Here is a 17,474-nt window from a genome sequence, read left to right on the forward strand (position 1 = left end):
TGGCATAAATAAATGCATATAAATGAATAGGCATGGCTATATTGCAATAAAATGTTATTAATAAAAATAAGCAACATGTTGGCCCAGAGAGATAGAGCAGTGTTTGCCTTGCAAGCAGCCGATCCAGGACCTAAGGTGGTTGGTTTGAATCCCGGTGTCACATATGGTCCCCCGTGCCTGCCAGGAGCTATTTCTGAGCAGACAGCCAGGAGTAACCCCTGAGCACCGCCGGGTGTGGCCCAAAAAAAAAAAAAAAAAGCAACATGTCATATTTGGCTCCAAAACTTTAATTTGATGACTCCTGCCCCCCTTTTGGTTTCTGTGTCACATCCAGCAGTGCCCAAAATTACCCCTGCATCTGTACTCAAGGGGGATCAGGGAACCATATAGGGTGCTGGGTATCAAACCTGGGTCAGTTACCTGCAAGCCAAGCACCTTGACTACTCTGCTATCTCTGTATTCCTTTTCCCATTAAAAAAATTGAATTCCTTAATGTTAAGATACCATACTTCATATGATAAGCTACAGCTCTTCAGATAGGCAGGTGGTCTTAACTATAGGTTCTGAGCTACTTAGCCTGGAAATGCCAGATGGACAGGAAGGAACTCCATCACCTGGCTTCCCTAGGACTTGTCTATGAAAATATATAGATAAAATAAAAGCCAATGATAATAGCCTTAAAATGTCACAGTAGTTACAAATATCTACCACAGAAAGTAGAATTCAGTTCCTAAAGATGAGATTTAAAATGAGAGACCTAAAAATGAGACTTAAAATGACCTCCCTCATGTCCTGCAACAATAACTAACCATTTCTGTAGTTTTGGTATATTAGGGGGATGAAGGTTCTGATTAAAAATATCACACTCCCTTAATAATATTCCTCTGCAGAGCACTTGAAGGCTCAGATAAAAGAGGAGGGAGGAAGTGTATCAACTCAGGACCATGCCCAACATGAGGTCAGCACATTCCCTATCTTCCTTAGTCTCCCAGAGCCAATCACCTCCTTTCCTGAATAGGCCCTCTTTACTTTTATGCTCTACAGGCTCCTTAACTGTTGGTTGGAAGAGCAACCATAAACATCTCCAAACTGTCTCAGCTATCAAAGCCTAGAGCAGTGCTTCTCAATTATTTTCTGTCATGACACACAGGAAGAAGAAAACATTTTTCATGCCCCCCACCGTGCGACTGTAAATAGTATCTTTATTTAAAAAACCTTTAATATGCAAAACAAAAATATATAAAATAATTTGAGCTGATTTTTTAATCAGAGGTAATGTCTGGATTAATGGCTACAATGAGCACATTTTGCAATGCATAGTTTTTTAAAGCGGGGTTTGAAGCAGGACACAGCAACTCTCAGCTCCAGAGACATACAGAGACATAAACATGGGGCTTAGCTTGTTATGACAGTGTTTGCCAAGGTCAAATGTGCCCCCCTTTATGCAGCCTCATGCCCCCCCCCCCGGGGAGCTGGCCCCACTGTTTAAAAACCACTGGCCTAGAGCAACAGATTTCACTGCTTCTTCCATAGTACCTAGACCACTATCTATTCTAACATTGAGAATCAGAACAACTGTTCCTAACATTAACCCTTCCATTAGAGCATTTTAAAATACATCCTGCAACTAAACTATGATAATACAAACTATCATAATTCATTCTTTTTAATTTCTGAGTTTGATTCACACCCTGTGGTGCTCCAGGGGTCATGCAGTGCTGAGCATCCAAACTGGAGCTCTCACAAGCAAAGTCATTGAGCAATTTATCCAAGTCCCATTATTCATTATTCAGACTTATAATAAGGGACAGAGGTGAAAGTACAGCAGCTAGGTTTCTTGTCTTATAAATGGCCAAACCATGTCCTATCTCTTATATCCCATATACCATATTTTCTGTTCCATAAGATGCTTCCCCCCCCCCCCCCCAGTGTGTCTTAAGGAGCGAATACAGCCTGGAGCTAAAGTCTGAGTGCAGGGGAGGAGATTATCTAAGAAAACTATGTATGTCTTCGAAAACTATGTGTATCCTAAACTGCTCCAGCCACTATCTAACCCTGAAACCTTCATTTAGCAAGGCCAACCCCTGTCAGTGATAAAGTGCCTAGAAATTGGGAAAACCTTCCAATTCTGATGCATTGGCCCAATTTTTTAAACTTATTTTTACTGTATTTACTTACTTTTCTTTTGCTTCTCTCTTATCTTTTGCTTTCCCTTTCTATCTCTCCTAATCTGTTCTTAACTCAATTATTTCTTAAGAGCTCAGACCCATTATGAGGGTCAGGCCTCTAACAACAACTTAAAACTAGATCACTAATGTCTATCATTATGTGGGCATGAATGTGTAGACAGTGGACTCTCTCTGAGCATGAAACCTAATGTGTAAACAATCAATGCCTAAAGGGTATATAGGACCTCCTATATACCATCCCTTCTCCCGGACCTTCAGAAATCCTATCTTTTCATCTCCTAATCCTGATCTTATATCCCTCTTTATTTAACACTCTTTACCCTCAGTTCTTAACTCATTCAGTACCGAGATTGATCTACTGCCCCAATAAGCCACCACCCAGCTCCCAAAGTGAAAGCAGGGTTTCTTTTTATATTTTATTTAACACCTTGATTACATATATGATTGTGTTTGGGTTTCAGTCATGTAAAGAACACCACCCATCACCAGTGCAGCATTCCCATCACCAATGTCCCAAATCTCCCTCCTCCCCACCCAACCCCCGCCTGTACTCTAGACAGGCTTTCCATTTCCCTCATACATTCTCATTATTAGGACAGTTCAGAATGTAGTTCTCTAACTAAACTCATCACTTTTTGTGGTGAGCTTCATGAGGTGAGCTGTAACTTCCAGCTCTTTTCTCTTTTGTGTCTGAAAATTATTATTGCAAGAATGTCTTTCATTTTTCTTAAAACCCATAGATGAGTGAGACCATTCTACATCTCTCTCTCTCTCTCTGACTTATTTCACTCAGCATAATAGATTCCATGTACATCCATGTATAGAAAAATTTCATGACTTCATCTCTCCTGACAGCTGCATAAAATTCCATTGTGTATATGTACCACAGTTTCTTTAGCCATTCATCTGTTGAAGGGCATCTTGGTTGTTTCCAGAGTCTTGCTATGGTAAATAGTGCTGCGATGAATATAGGTGTAAGGAGGGGGTTTTTGTATTGTATTTTTGTATTCCTAGGGTATATTCCTAGGAGTGTTTTAGCTGGATCATATGGGGCTCGATTTCCAGTTTTTGGAGGAATCTCTATATCAGAAAGCAAGGTTTTATAGTTTTTATAGTTTTCTTTGTATAGGTTCTTCACCTCTTTAGTTAAGTTGACCCCAAGATATTTGAGTTTGTGGGGCACTAATGTTTTTTTAATGTCCATTTCTTCTCTATCATTATTGGTGTAAAAGAAGGTCATTGACTTTTCCGTGTTTATTTTGTAGCCTGCCACTTTGATATATTAATCTATTTTTCTAGAAGCTTTTTGCATTCTTTAGGGTTTTCTAAATATATTATCATGTCATCTGCAAACAGTGAGAGCTTGACTTCTTCCTTACCTATCTGGATGCCCTTATATTTTTCTTGCCTAATCGCTATTACAAGTACTTCTAGTACTATGTTGAATAGGAGTGATGAGAGAGGGCAGCCTTGTCTTGTACCAGTTTTTAGGGGAAAGGCTTTTAGTTTATCTCCATTGATAATAATATTTGCCATTGGCTTGTGGTAGATGGCCTTGACTATATTAAGAAAAGTTCCTTTCATTTCCATCTTAATGAGGGTTTTATCAAGAATGAGTGTTAAACCTTATCGAATGCTCTCTCTGCATCTATTGATATGAATATATGATTTTTTCCTTTGTTGTTGCTATGGTGTATTATGTTGATTTATGATGTTAAACTATCCTTGCATTCCTGGGATGAAACTACCTTGGTCATGGTGAGTGACCTTCTTGATGATGAATTGGGTCCTATTTGCCAGAATTTTGTTGAGGATCTTTACATCTGTGTTCATCAGGGATATTGGTCTGTAATTTTCATTTTTGGCACCATCTCTGTCTGGTTTTGGTATCAACGTGATGGTAGCTTCATAGAAACTATTTGGAAGTTTTCCTGTTTTTTTCAATTTTATCAAAGAGTCTTAAAAGGATTGGTAGAAGTTCCTCTTGAAAGGTTTGAAAGAATTCATTAGTGAACCCACATGGGCCTGGACTTTTGTTTATGGGAAAATTTTTGATCACCATTTTAATTTCCTCAATAATGATGGGGCTAGCCTGACATTATTGTTTTGTTTTTTTTTTTTTTTTGGTTTGGTTTTTTTTTTTTTTTTTTTTTGGTTTTTGGGCCACACCCAGTGGTGCTTAGGGGTGACTCCTGGCTGTCTGCTCAGAAATAGCTCCTGGCAGGCACGGGGGACCATATGGGACACCGGGATTCAAATCAACTACCTTAGGTCCTGGATCGGCTGCTTGCAAGGCAAACACCGCTGTGCTATCTCTCCGGGCCCTAGCCTGACATTATTAACCCCAAATGCACCAGCAATGCTTACCATCAAATGCACCATTCCTTTTTGCAAAGGCATACTAAAAAAAAGAAAATTTTATGTATGAAACAAGCTCTGATCTACTATGGATAAAAACCAGTACATTTTATAATACAAGGGTGCCTCCCACCCTGAACATGTGCCTGTCCAATCCCAAACCCTAGATCTCAGACATAGAACAAACATAGTTCCCTGAAACAGCACCAGGAACCAAACTCCCCCTGGCAAATTCCTAATACTGCTCTAGCACCAACTTGTGCCAGTTTGGATATGACATTCTGACAATGAGAAAATGGCAACAACTTGATCTAAGAGCAGTTTGTCCTATCTCATCACCTAACGGTAAGATGAAACCAGAAGACACATTGTCCTTTGATCTGTGCAAAAACCAAGATCGCTAACTACAGAAGACTGACTTTGACAAACATGAATTATCCTGAACTTATCCTGGGACCAATAAGACCCTAGCATAGGCTTAGACCTATGACTTGTACAATAACCAAGATCTCTAATTCCAGAGGTCTGATTTTGACAACTGGGACTGAGCAGAACTTCTGGAACCATAATGAAAGAATCTATCCTAGGCTTTAACAGTGATGGCTAACCTTTTGAGCCCGAGTGCCCAAAGTGCAGCACAATGGCCAGTCCTCCCAATGGCCAGACCGGTCCTATTGCCAGGTGAGCTGCAAAGCAAACACCAGCAAACACCAGCACACTCGCCACCCGCCACATATCTTAACTGTGAACCCCTTCCCACGTGCCAGCTGCAAGGCTTTCATGTGTCACCGCTGGCACACATGCCATAGGTTTGCCATCGAGGCAGGATCTGTACGAAAACCAAGACCACCAATTATAGAAAACTGATTACAACAACAATGATGTAACAGAACTTCTAGAATCTTAAAGAAAGACTATATCCTAGGCTTCATCCTGTGCAAATACCAAGATCTCTAGTTACAGAGGCCTGATTTTATCATCCACACCTGAGTGGAAAGTTTCCTGGCACCATAAAGAGACCTTGGGATGTGAAAATGAGCATGTACGGAGCTTGTAGTTATTCCCATGGCAGTATGCTTCAAGAGTGGAGAAACCCTGCATCTCTTAGAACCAGGGAATTTCCTTTCTAATTTCCCCAATATTTACTGTGCATATGCCAAAAAAAAAAAAAAAAAAAAAAAGCACAAAAAACCTTGCTAGATCAGCCACCTTCCCTTTTCCTTTTTTTTTTTTTTCCTGTTCTGTGGTTATTGTTTGGTTATTGTCTTTGTTGCTGTGGTAATTTTTTTTTGTAGTTGTGGTTTTGGTTTTTGGTTTGATTTTTTTTTTTACACAATAAAAGTGGTTTTACTAATAAAAAGTTTTTGTGTTACTATTTGAATTTTGAGTAAAAGACAATTCTTGTTTTATAAATATAATTATATCTTTAACATATTTTAAGGGAACAGAAGGTAGTGATCCATAATGGGTAATTTCCAGATATTTTCTCATAAAGTGATCCTATTATTTCTTTTTTTTTTGGATATAATTTTTATTTTGACCAAAGTGGCTTACATATCTTTCACAATAATATTTTAGGTACATATTAACAATGTGTCAGGGGAATTCCCATCACCAACGTTGTCCTCCCGCAACCCCCATTCCCATTTTGCATTCCATATCCCCCACCCTCAACCCCCAGGCTGCTAGTATAGGTGGTCCCCTCTGTGTCTAGCTTACTACTTGATGATAATACAACTGTTTTGGTCTTGATAACCTCCACTCTTTCTCCTTCTATTTGAGAGGCAGTACTAGATAGTTCAAGTTATGAGGTTTTTCTTTGTTTTTGTGGTTTTTTTTTGTTATTTTCTTCTTTTTTTCCTTTCTTCTTTTAAATTGATATTTATAACCTCTAGACAGACTCCTCCAGTTTCTTTCTTTTGTGTTTCTTTTTTGTTCAAACAGAACTACATAACTTGAATCATCTTGTTCTGCCTCATAAATTGGGGGGGGGGGGAGGGGGAGGATGAACTGTACCAGAACCAAACAGTCGTATGAACATTGAATAGAAATAAAAAATGATCAGACTTAAACACCAAATCCAAAGTCAATGACAACAGATTTGATACCCAATCTACAATAAGCTATACACAGAGGGAACCAATTATACTAGCAGTCGGGGGGGGGGCATACAAGGGGGATAGGGGATGCATGCTGGGAACAGTGGTGGAGGGAGGACAACATTGGTGGTGAAAATGCCCCTGATTCAATGTCACTATGTAGCTTAAATATTACTTGAAAGATTCATGCTTCACTTTGGTCACAATAAAAATAGTTTAAAAAAAACTGTGTGTGTCTTATGATTAGGTGTGTCTTATAGAGTGAAAAATATGGTAATCTCCCTTGAGGATCATGCCATGAGTGATACCAGAACAGAGAGCCAGGAATATGTTCTGAACAAAGCCTGGTGTATGTTCTTCCTCCCAGCAACCTCCCCTGCCTAACCCTCCCCACAAAAAAAAACAAAAACAAAAACAAGCACAATGAGTTCTTTTCTAGGTCTCTACATAAGCAGGCAGGTCTGAAATTCCTTCTCAGTCCCCTCTGATCCTTTTTGTTGTTTATTTGATTAGATTATGTAGTTACTTATGGTAAATAAAAAGGGAAGTTGAACTTATCACTTTCAGTTTAAAATATTTTTCTAGGAAATTTCTGTGACTCATGAACTAACTTCAAATTAATTTAAAAAGAAATCAACCAATTGGGAACAAGGGTGGCTACAAATATCTACAAGTGATTTTTCTGAACTCTTGGGAAAGAACAACAAGTGGTCAATAAGACAAGTTTATGAGCTCTTTCTATTTGAGTTTATGACCAGCACTTTCTTAATTCAATAAAAATAAAATAAAGAATATCCAAAGTTTTAAACTGTAATATTATTTCATGGAATTTAAATTTCATTTCTACATCCTGACTGCTTATGTACGCTGGGTAGTATATAAAATGCTTATTCTCCCTACATCTGAAGTCTACAGATTTTAGGGTACTATGGAATTAATATTCATTTATTTATCTTCACTATGATCTTAAAGTTTGAATTTGAAAAATCAGTCTCCTTACTCTAAATATCTCCTTTCATACCAATGTTGGGTCCATTTTGTGGCTCAGGTTCCGAATGATCAAACAGTGGATTCACTGAATCAGGAAGTATTGTTCAAAAGTTTCTTCACCCTCATTTATGAGGGAAACTCTGCAGAGGGGGTCATGGGGACCAGAGTGTGAGGCCTGGCTCAGAAAGCTGATATGACTGATTCTCAGAGAATTATTTAGTTAGTCTGAAATCATCAGGGTAAACTTTGGAAAACCATGCAAAGGCTGTCTTAGTTTGGGTTATTGTGGTTTTAATCACCATGATTCTAATCATTGGTATTATTTTTACTACATGAGCCCATTATATTCTAAAAGAATAAAATTCTTCTGGTTTGTGATCAGCTTGAAGGATAAGAAATAAGAGAGATTGGCCTAAATTTCTTAAGACTAAAACAAACAAAAGGTCTTTATGAAATTATTCCTCATCTTCAAAGGATTATAAAGATATTAACTGCATGGCAGTAAACTTTGCTGCCTTACTATTGGCCCCCTAAATCATTCCAGATGGGGACATTGAAGCACACTACCCTTCCCATATGTAATTCCTAAGATGACTTTACCTCAATGTTTGGTTTTGTTCTTTTCTTCTGTTAACAGTATAATGTAAGGATAGATTGTATGTGATTAGAAAGTTTCCCTTTTATGGTTGTGTTTCAAAAGGTTCATTGGCATTCTTTATATCAGGACTTACATTACTGGTGAAGGAAGTTGTATTTGAATCAGACAATCTTGAATGAACTCACAACATTTTTTAAGAGGGCTAGAGAAAGAGTACAGGCCATTAAGGCACTTTGAGATCTCTGTCTTACATGTGGCCAAGATAGTTTAATGTGCAGCAGTAGATGGTTCCCTGAACAACAACAGGTTTGAATCCAGAGCACAAAACCAGGAATAGTACCGGAGCACCACTGGGTATGGCCCCAAACCCTTTCCCCACCCCAGCATGCACACACTAAAAAAAATAAATCTTTTCAGACATAGTTTTACTTCTTCCTATATGTATACTGCTGCCATTGACAGAAATGAAGGGGAGGAATATGTTTGATAACTTCAAAAAACAGCATTTAAAGTATCATATAAAATCTAATACTGAGCTGAGATTACAAGAACAAATAGATCTAAACTTTTTTTTTTCTCTTCTTTTTGGGCCACACCCGGTGATGCTCAAAGGTTACTCCTGGCTATGTACTCAGAAATGACTCCTGGCTTGGGGGACCAAATGGGATGCCGGGGGATCGAATCGAGGTCCATCCTAGGTTAGGTGTGAAAGGCAAACACCTTACTGCTTGCGCCACTGCTCTGGCCCTTAGATCTAAACATTTTATCTGCTTGGCGTTTTGGTGGTGAATGTGCTGTTGTAGCTTATATTTTGAAGAGGTGTGAATTTTTAATGCTAAAGTATACAGTCTTAGACGCCATTGACGCCATAAAAAATTTTTAATGAAATAATTTTAAGTGCTAAAGAAAAGATTTTAGCACCAAATATGCTAGAATCACTTAGAGGATTTAAATATATGCACCGAATAACAGGTCTGCTCAGAAGTTTAAAAAAAAAAGTAGAACAACTATTTTAAGGTAATTACCACTGACCTATGGAATTGTGATAGTCTTGGTTAGCTCTATTTTCTGGTATCATACATTGAAATTTAAAACTATATATATATATATATATATATATATATATATATATATATATATAAAGTAAATCTAGTATATATTAGATATTAATATAGAAGGAAAATAAGGTATTTCCAAAGTAGGTTGGGTTGGATTTCAAACATTAAATTTTTTTTATTAAATTATTGTGAGGTGCAGAGAGAAAATGTTATTCTAACTGAGTTTCAGTCATACAAATATTCCAACACCCAATCCTTCATCAGTGTTCATTCCCTACCACCCAGCTCCTATAGCTGTTCTTTTCCAACTATTATAGTTATAGTTGCTCTTTCTCTATCTTAATTTCAAATATTTTATATTTGTATATTAAATATTTATTTAAACTATTTTTAACTTTTCTTTAAAATGTAAGACTAGGAATAAAATGAATACAACAATTAAAAGGAATTATGTTCCCTTCCCTGGCTCAAACCAATTTAGGCCTATTTATTAAGAAAAGAGAGGAACAGGGAGGAGGTGCAGGAGAGGAAAACAAAGGATCTCTTAGGGCTCTGTTTTGTATAACCAAGTCTACAGAAGTAATAAAACAAAACAAAGGAAAACGTTCAGAGATCTCTGGAGTTATAAAAAGCTAAAACAAGGGGCCTGAGAGATAGCATGGAGGTAGGACATTTGCATTGCATGCAGAATGACCGTAGTTCGAATCCTGGCATCCCATATGTTCTCCTGAGCCTGCCAGGTGCAATTTCTGAGTGTAGAGCCAGGAGTAACCCCTGAGCACTGCCGGGTTTGACCCAAAAACCAAAAACTAAAAAAAAAAAAAAAAAAAAAAGCTAAAACAAAATGGCTTGTGAGGTCTGCAGAATTTACAAGGGTGGGGGAGAGACATTTTGTTATTGTTTTTGTATTTTTGCAGTGCTAATGATCAGTAAGGATCTCATGCATATGAGGCAAGTGCTCTACCTCCGAGCCATAGCCCAAGTCCTTAAGTTTGAAGAATGTAACAGCTTCTTCCTGAGAAAAAGCACCTTAGGAAACCTGGTGAAAAATACAGGGGAATGTTTTGTACGACCTTTGTATATGCATAGAACCCAGAATCTCACAAAGGAAAGACAAGTGCTCTACTATTGATCTACATCATTGGCCCTGTACTATCATTTTGTAAAAAAAGAATAATTTTCTGTTGTAACATATCAGACATTAAATTCAGTGTGAAAATTCATACTAATTCAAAAGCAAAGAAAATGAAGAGTATATCTATCTTTGAATTATCTTCACAGCTGCTCTACAGGGCTAAAATTATTACAAGTAGTTTTTATTTTCTAAAATATATTCCAATTATTTCATATTACACTTTTTGAAAAGTGGAAAATGACACAATGATTTCTTCATGAAAATCTCTGTAGTATTTTATTAAGCAGGGGGTCGGGAAGGGGTAGGGGTGGGAGAAGAGGGAGACGGAGGGCATTGGTGGCAGGAAGGCTGCACTGGTGAAGGGGTGTACTGTTTAGAACTGAAACCCAAGTATAAACATGTTTGTAATCATGGTGCTTAAATAAAGATATCATTTTATAAAAATAATTAAAAAAGAAAGAAAGAAAATTCATTCTGATTATGTGGCTCTGCCTAACACACTACTTTGATACTAGTAGTGTACAGTGCTAATTACCATAAGACTCTTGTGAATCATGTAAGAGCAGGACACAGGGAGGATGACTGATTTTGAGGAAGACACAAAGTCTGAACTACTAGAATTATTTCTAGGTTTCTTCCTTCCATGACTGGCACCTGAACCTCCAGGAAAAAGTAATTTTTCTACTGACTGCTGCTCTCTTGTCTTCAGAAGTTCTCATAGAAATGTCACTTTGTGTTAAGAGGAAAGTTTCTAGAAAGCCTAGCAGAAGTTGAATGGTCTCATGCACCTAAGCCTTGGGATAGATAGTATCCCTTCCAGTGCCTTCTCAGTGGTTCTCAGCCATTAAGGTCTATAATTTGATAGAAAGCAAATAATCAATACAATACTCTGTAGGCAAGGATGGATCCTGTTTCTACACCAGGGACAGTTTGAGGAATACTAGTCTAGACCTGGGCTTCAATTCCATTTCAACTGCTGGATTACAGATTCCCAAACAGCATCCTAAAGCAACAGCTAATTATTAGGTTAAAGCTCTGTAGGTCTAAGGTGTAATACAGCAAAGCTGGATTATCTGCTCAGTGTCTCAAATATCTGGGAAAGAGGTATGGCAGCAGGGCTGTTTCACTTGGAGGCTGGGGTCAATTGGGTATGCTTTCAATGGCATTATTATATATTTAAGCTCCTTGCAGTTGTTGGATAAAAATCCATATTTCTGGGCTGGTTATGAATTAATAAATCTCTTAGTGATGCTAAAGATCACTCACATTTCCTCCATCTCTAAAACTAGCAACAGGAATCTCTTCCATGTTCGATCTTTCCAACTCACTGACACTGGCCTCTGGACCAGATTTAAATGTCTTATAAGTCATGCTTACCTAGATGATTGCCATCTTTTAAGATCAACTAGTTTGGGTACTTCCAAACAATAACACTGACCCTTCACAACAGCACTTCCAATTAAGTGCTAAATTGGTGCATAACTGAATATTGGATAAATATACGAAGAGCTGAGAATACTAAAGATCATCTCAAAATTTTGCTCAGTGCAAGTCTGAAAGCACCTCCTACTCTACCTTCTAATTCTCTGGGCCTCTCTCTTTTTCATAAAAAAATTGTATATTGGATTTTCAATAATATGCTGCTTCTGGCCAACTTATATACAACCTTAAATAGATATTAAGCATTTTTTTAGTTTTCTCATAATGTGATTAGAAGTTGTCTATGTGTATTTGTAACTGAGCAGCAGACAAAAAAAGATTTTTTGTTTCTTAAAATTTACATAATTAATCAGTCTCACCTAATGACTGGCAGTCATTTTACATAAAAAAAATTTTTAACATCAAGCTGAATTTCAAATTATTGTTTCAGTGAATCAGCTTTAAAAAGAACTGGCTTCATCATGTTTAGTTCAGCATATTCTGTTTACTCTGAAAGCAGAAATATTTGTAACATTTCTCCTTGAAATGCTTGCCCTTATCTGTAATGCTTGCTAATCCTCTTACATAAAATTGCTGAAATTTTACCAATAAAGGTTCACTTAGGAGTTATTTTTCCCACATGTACATCAAAGGGCAAGGGTGGGTATTTTTGCAGCTGTGACACTTATAATTTCAGATCTGCTCATTTTACAAAACAACTTGCTTATAGAAAGGCATTATACTACTTCCTTGTGGAAATATATAACCTAGTGAACACCGAACATATACAATATAAAAAAAACTTAATCAGAGTTATAAAATCAATAGCCTTGTTTGTGGCGAAAAAGTTAGCATTAAGTTAGAAGACAAGGTAATCCCAGAATGTATCACTGATATACAGGAATCTTCCACTGCCTAAAATAGCATGAAAGGACAAAAATTTCAGTAAGAGAAACTTGGTTTAGTTTTTGTTTAAAAGCATGTTTTCTAACTAAAAGAAGATTTTAGTTGTTAATAAAAGAACTTTATGGTGCTTTTCTCCTATTAACTCAATAAGTATCCAATTCAGCCCATGTGAATCTGCATCATTGAATAAAACAAGGTTATGGTTTTTTTTCCATTACAGAAGGTGATGGTAAGATTAGATGGAGGAACTTCACTCCAATGGATCTCCCCACACTGTGTGCAACTCAATAACAAGACCTTCCTCCTTCCAACTCCAGATGCTGTGAGCCTGAAGTCAAGTTCTGTCCAGAGCCATACCCAGGTTATTCCTACATGATGTCTCCTGGTTAGCACACTTGTTCATCAGTCAGTTGTTCATCAGTCAATCGGTGGGCCCTTGTTCTCATCATCTGCCAATTACTTTGGTTCCTCCTGGGTCCATAATTCTCACTCTCTCTTCCTGAGCACTATGGCTCTGTGACTGACCTCCTTTCTCTACTGTTGCCTTGACTCCCTGGCACCCTCCCCCAAAAGATATCATCTGGATTGGTCCTGCCTGTAATTGGTCTCACCTATAATTTCAAGTTCTATATCTTAAAATTACAGATGAGAAGCACCTTCATTCTTGCACCAGACTGGTTAAGGAACTTTAAAGAAGAAAAAAAAAAACCTACAATCAGCTAAACCATGATTTTGCAGAAAGTCAGATGAGTCTCAGTCCCTAAGAGGACCATTAGACTGTACAGATGGCCAACATTTCTTGTATCCTAAAAATCTGAGCAGTGATGTAATGTACTTATACCCTGGATTCTAACAAAACAGAGGGGAGGATGAAAGAGGAAAAAGGAAGAGAAGAGAAAAAGAAGGAGAGGGGCTAAGTTATAATTAGGTATGATGATGATAATAATGATATTAACTTCTTTATATAAATCAGTTGAGAAATTGAGGCACTAAGAGTTAATGGACAAAGAGTGGGGCTAAAATTTAAACCTAGATCAGCATTCTCATTCCACACTGGAGATTCTACATCTTTAGATGTAGAATGAAGCTTAAAAGAACAGATCATTGATCTGCAATGGATGAGGTGAACATAGTATAGGAGAATAGGCAGCATAAACTCTATTCTGGACAATGGAAACAGCCTAATGTAAAAAAAAAAAAAAAAAAAAAAAAAAAAAAACAGGATGGCTCTCTAAGGACAATGAAACAGGAGCAAAAGGACAAGTTTACCGTGTTAGAGGAAAAAAGTAAAGAGAAGATAACAATAGCCCAAGACAGAACACAAAAGATCTCTTGAGCCCTGCAGAGGTACTTAACTTTATCCTCTATATCAGAGTAGTAAGCTAGAGTCTGCATATCAAACCCAGTTGGCCAGCAGTTGTATGACCCATATGGTAGAAGTAGATGTTAAATATCTAAATAATTGGGGGAGGGAATAAAAGACATATGACACATGAAACAGAAGTTTCAATTTCCATGCATGAGTTTTATGGGTACACAGTCCTGCTCAAATAACTCACTGAGTTTGACTGTTTTTATCATCAAGATAGCAAAGTGAAGTAATTATCACAAAGACAAAGAATGATTTGCAACACCTAAAATACTTACTGCCTGGCATTTTACAGAAAAAGTTTGCTGAGAAGTCAAAGTGACAGTTCCCTGTGGCACAAATAAGCAAACAATAACAAACAAACAGAAAGTTTGCTGAGACCAGGTCAACTTAAGGGTGAAAGTCACTGCCTGTTTTATCCTTTTCTTTTCTTTTGTTGGGGGGAGTAGATTTGGAACCATATCTGGAGATGCTCAGAGTTTCTGGCTCTATGATCATGGGACTATTTGGGTGCTAGAGAACTAACTTGTTGAGCCAGGCAAGGATCCTACCCTTTATACTTTTATAATTACATTATATACAAAATGATTTCTATTATAAAGGCTACAGAAAAGTTGAGTGAAAACAAAGGACTAGGAAAAGGTAGACCAGATAGCTGACAAAGACTACTCTTAAGATAAGCACCAAAACAGAAGCCAAGAGAAAAGCGAGGCTAAAGAGGTTACATCTTTAGGATTTATAATCTTGAATAGAGAGGGAGAGAGAAGAGGAAAAAAATAGAGTGACTTCAGGTACTTGATTTATTCTATTTGGAGAGGATCCTCAGGAATACCAGAATAAAAACATCACATGAAGCAACCTCATTTACAAACACTCTCCTGTGCATGGGGCTTACTGCTTTATATATATATAAATGCATTACATGCATACACACATATACAATGCATATACATTTATTTATTGAAAGACAGATATAAGCGGTCTTATTCTACAGTAGAAAAGACTAGCCCTGAACCTTCTCTAAGATAAGTTGATTAGATTCAGAGTTCATGGTTTTAATTGTTCTGCTATAATAATAATGTGTAGTTAAAAATCAGGTGTAGAAGGACAAGTAAGGCTGAGGGCAGAAACCAAAGATAAATCAACATTTAAAGAATGGGAAGAAAGGAGCTGAAGAGACAGCATGGAGGTAAGGTGTTTGCCTTGCATGCAGAAAGATAGTGGTTCAAATCCCGACATCCTATATGGTTCCCCGAGCCTGCCAGGAGCGATTTCTGAACGTAGAGCCAGGAGTAACCCCTGAGCGCTGCCGGGTGTGACCCAAAAAACAAAAACAAAAAAGAATGGGAAGAAAGAGAAAATCTATTTTTCTCACATAGTAAAGGAAGCAAGAATGTCAATGAGGTAGAATAGAAAAGTGTCAAAAAGAACAGATTAAACACTCTGATCCAGCTCCTTGATGTCAGTTCTTATGCTCAAACCCAATTCTTATAGATTAGAACATGCTTTGACTGTCCTATGTAAGCTTGCATCCCAAGCTCTCTTCAGGAGCTACTTCTCAAAGATCAATCCATGATTCTTTGGTAGAACAGATAAAAATAGAGTGACAATCAGTTTGAAACTAATGAACTAAAGCCTACTTTGTAATTAAAAAACAAAACTGATGGGTTAGGAATTCACACTGTTTAAGAAGAACCACCAGCTTGAGAGAGTATGTGTTTTACAAATGTGCTTCTTGTTAAAAATCAGGAAAAATATCATACTTTTCTATAGCTATTTATGACCTTATGTGGCCAACCCCTGATGGATCCCAGTTCAATTCCCAGCATCAAATAATGTCCCCTGAGCCTGCCAGGGGCGATTTTTGAGTGCTGAGCCAGGAGTCACCCCTAAGTGCTGCTGGGTGTGATCAAAAAAAAAAAAAAAGAACCTATGGCTATATTATATGAAGATAAGGGAAGAAGAGAAAGTTCGAATCATACTATAAACATTTTAGCATATTAAAAATATTCCTCCGTGTCATATCATTAAACATAAGAATTCATACAAACACCCATAGTTTCTAACCTACAATATATTCAAATAGTCTTCTATTGACAAACCTCATTTCCCACACTTTACTAGTATTCATTAGAGGAAATAAAAAGATGAGCATTTCAGAAGTTTCTCTAGATGAGATCAAGGTTTTTATTTCAATTTCTCAGTGATGTGCTCCCTAGAAAGTACCTAATCTCTAAGCATACACACAGATCAGGCACAACACTGTGTAGGCAGATACCAATCATCTTTATCATTATCATACTATTGTTGCTATAGTTTTCAGCAGTTTTAATGCTCATTCTTGAAAATAAATGCACATCATTTACTTTTTTCTTAGAATAAATTTCTAGAAGTAGATTTAAAATATTGAAGTGCTTAAAAAACAAACAAGTTTTTGCTACCACACACAAAAAAATCTCATTTGTGAACCACATTTTGTTAGATTTTTTAATAAGTTCTGTTAAAAACAAACCTACCAATTGGCGTTCTGTATCATCTTAATGTAATTTTCCATATTTACTAAAAAGTATGAGGGTTACTCTTTTCTATGTTTATTTTTAGGTAAGGCATCTTTATGGTCTTGGGGATCTTTAGCCCCTTTTTATCTTAAATTTCAACATAACTAATGAAAGCTATTCCTATTAGCTGATCACTTTGCTTCCTAAACTGCTGAATTAAACTGGATGTAGGACTCCAAGCAGAAAGAAAAAAAAAAGTATATACCAATTCCCAGTGCTTTTCGAGTACAAACTGTCTCAGAGACAACACTCACCTCATCAAGAAGCATGATTAGTCTACTTCACTGCCTCATTTGGATTTTCTTTCTACTTTTTTGTTCCAACCACCATGTATAATATACCAAGGCAAAGAATGTTAAGTGATAACATATGTCTGAGGTGGTCATAAAATGTGCCAAGGACATCACAGAACGTTACTTGAAACTCAGACCACTATTTAGTCTAGCAGCTAGCATTCTCTTTAATTATATGACAAAGGTTCTGCCTGTATGGCAAACACCATGTTATATTCTGAGCAAAAGTTGTCATCACATATAATCAGAAGATTTGAGATGGAAGAAGACCAGTGCTGAGACCCAAGAACAGCCCAGGAAGTCTCTGCTTCCTGTCTCATGTTACAATCCATTCACTTTAGCCTCCCTTTGTTCTACAGAAGGACAGTGACAGGTGCTTGCAATATAGCCACAGACAAAGCAGGACTTAATTGAGAGTAGATGAACCAAAGCAAATTTGCAGCACAAGTACTATACTGATTCTAAAACAGCAAACTGCATTGTAAATCACTAAAAGAAAGTG

General features: G+C 37.2%; 1 protein-coding gene across 1 annotated transcript in view; it reads right to left on the minus strand.

Annotated features, from left to right (window-relative positions):
* The window catches only part of ULK4 (unc-51 like kinase 4), a 665,001-nt gene that overhangs the window by 363,698 nt on the left and 283,829 nt on the right, over nucleotides 1-17,474 (minus strand). The gene's annotated exons all lie outside the window — the stretch shown is intronic.

The sequence above is a fragment of the Suncus etruscus genome, chromosome 10, assembly GCF_024139225.1.
Source record: "Suncus etruscus isolate mSunEtr1 chromosome 10, mSunEtr1.pri.cur, whole genome shotgun sequence".
Taxonomy (NCBI): Eukaryota; Metazoa; Chordata; class Mammalia; order Eulipotyphla; family Soricidae; genus Suncus; species Suncus etruscus.